The following is a 2,452-nucleotide window of genomic DNA, read 5'->3' as shown; positions in this document are numbered from 1 at the left end:
TACAATCGGGCGGAAGGCGGTGTTCACCCTGGACAAGTCCCTACCTCATCGTAGGACCCCACAATGTTCCATCTTAGGGTAAATCAACTCAGACTTTCAGGTGCAAACTCAAGAAAGTAACTCACATGTCATGTCACTGCAAATGTAATATCTGACTATACCCGCTTGTTTGTACGCTTTAACAGACACACACGCCATTGCTCAAATGCTATGTTGGACTTTATTCGGAGTACGATTCATAAAGAGGAAAATGGTGAACCGTATTTACATGGCATGCAACGACTTTCCATATGTTCTGAAGGACAAACAGCAGTGGCCTACAAAAATGACAGGCAGACATTGCAATCACTGGCTGTCAATTCATAGGTCATCGCCTTGCGCCCCATAACTCCTTTTGGCCAACGAACGTTTCCACCAAGCTATGGCAGCATCACACTTTTCTTGCAGCCGGTGGCCATTCTCTGCAAGTAACAGCACCTCCACTGGAACTTGATGCCGCTTCCACATGGAGTTGCTGTTACATCCAGCGAGCGCCAAAAGGCCTATCCCGACAGGTTGTGGCCATCCGTGCACCTGAGGTGGAGGGGGAAGCACACAAAGGTCAAAAATGGCTTGTGGTGGGATCGCTGTAGGAAGCGACTTTGCCCTCCTAATTTCCTCCTCCCAGCTTTACTGCCCTGACATGACAGAGCTGGACTAGATAACACGCTTTTTTATGGCGGCAATCACCATGAGGGCGCCTGTCAATATGTGAATGCACGGGCGTGTCTGACCTGTGTACCTGCACTTCCTGCTTACCCTCACATTTGTCTAATAGTCAGTCACTATGTATTTGGAATGAACTGACATGGTTGGTTTTTTTTGGTCATGCTTTGCCCACCTTAAACCTTTGTTGACTTACTCATTTATCTGCCTCATTTTTATTTATTTTTTAAAATCTTTTAATATAAATAGAACAAATACTTTCTTTTCTGGACAGAATAGGTTAAAAAAACCAACAACAAAAGCCAAAATAAAGCATTAGATGTTGTCTTAGCTCGCACTATATCGCTTTCCACCTCTTTGAGATCACATTCATAGCCAACTAAATACATGTTTTTATAATTCTACCTCTTTACATGTTAGAATAAATATAAAATATGCAGAAATGTTGCATTAGTCAGACGAGACACAGTCTTCTATTTGTGTTGCACTCACCTAACACGAGGTCAGAGTTCAACAGCATGGCGCCCACCAGGACCTTGAGGCCGCAGCAGCAGGTTAGAGAAGCACAATAAGAAGAAGGTGAAGAAAGAGAACAGGTGAGTTCAGGTAAGAAGAAGGTGACACAGGTGGAGAGCCCGGAGCTGCATTTTTCATGTCGGAGTCACGGCCGAGAGAGTATGGCAGCCGGGCCGAGCTGCCAGCTTAAGAGATGAAGGGTTGGCGAAGGTTAATGATTACACTGGAGGTCAATGATTACCGAGCGCTGTGCCCTGCCCCTCTCCGACATCCTGATTCCACAGCGAGTGACAACAGGGAAGGGCCCGCTGTCAAGTAGGTCTCTCCTTTGTCCTTGGCGTATTGAACGCCTCGCAAGTTGGCCCTCTGCTCAATGTTTGCCCTTTTTTGCAGCTCTGTCAAGAACACTTACGCTCAATCGAGGACTTGAAGTTGCAGTGCCAACAGCTTACACTCTTAACAAGTGTTGTCTTCTTACTGGCTTTTAGCATGTTGTGAAAGATAAAATGAAGTCATTAATACATTATTATATATTACAGGAATGTGCTATGTCACTTTCAACACAAAGCTATGATGTGGATGACTCATGCGTTCGTTACGTCTCAATTACTGTAACGCATTATTTTCAGGCCTTCCCATTTCTAGCATTAAAAGATGACAGTTGGTACAAAGTGCGGCTGATAGACTTTTGACAAGAACAAGAAAGTTTGATCATATTACGCCTATACTGGCTCACCTGCACTGGCTTCCTGTGACTTTAAGGTTTTACTTACGTATAAAATACTAAACAGTCTAGCTCCATCCTATCTTGCTGATTGTATTGTACCATATGTCCTTTTAAGAAAGCTGCGTTCCAAGAACTCCGGCTTATTAGTGATTCCCAGAGCCCCAAAAAAGTCTGCGGGCTATAAAGCATTTTCTATTCGGGCTCCAGTACTCTGAAATGCCCTCCCTGTAACAGTTATAGATGCTACCTCATTAGAAGCATTTAAGTCCCATCTTAAAGCTAATTTTTATACACTAGCCTTAAAATCAGGGGTCTCAAACACGCGCCTCGCGGGCTGCAATTGGCCTGCGGGCCGCGTGTTTGAGACCCCCTTCTCTCCTGCTTGCTCCTCGCTCTTCGGCTCGCTCTCTGTCGCTCTCAGTACTCAGATTTTTCAACTCCTTCTGCCCCGATCTCTCCTCCTTCACCCCTGAATTAGACTGCGGCGGCGTTGCTCCCGGCACG

The 2,452-nt window shown here is 45.4% G+C and overlaps 1 long non-coding RNA gene across 1 annotated transcript; it reads right to left on the bottom strand.

The window, feature by feature from the left end:
* Nucleotides 1-201: 201 nt before the first annotated feature.
* Nucleotides 202-1,390, bottom strand: LOC133550554 (uncharacterized). The gene is made up of 2 exons (XR_009806309.1): nt 1,198-1,390; nt 202-573 (listed from the first exon to the last, which is right to left on the bottom strand). It is a non-coding gene; the product is annotated as an uncharacterized LOC133550554 (long non-coding RNA).
* Between the last annotated feature and the right edge of the window lie 1,062 nt (nt 1,391-2,452).

The sequence above is a fragment of the Nerophis ophidion genome, linkage group LG04 (genome assembly GCF_033978795.1).
Source record: "Nerophis ophidion isolate RoL-2023_Sa linkage group LG04, RoL_Noph_v1.0, whole genome shotgun sequence".
Taxonomy (NCBI): domain Eukaryota; kingdom Metazoa; phylum Chordata; class Actinopteri; order Syngnathiformes; family Syngnathidae; genus Nerophis; species Nerophis ophidion.
The sequence above is the reverse complement of the archived record's forward strand: the minus strand, read 5'-3'. Positions and strand labels throughout refer to the sequence as shown.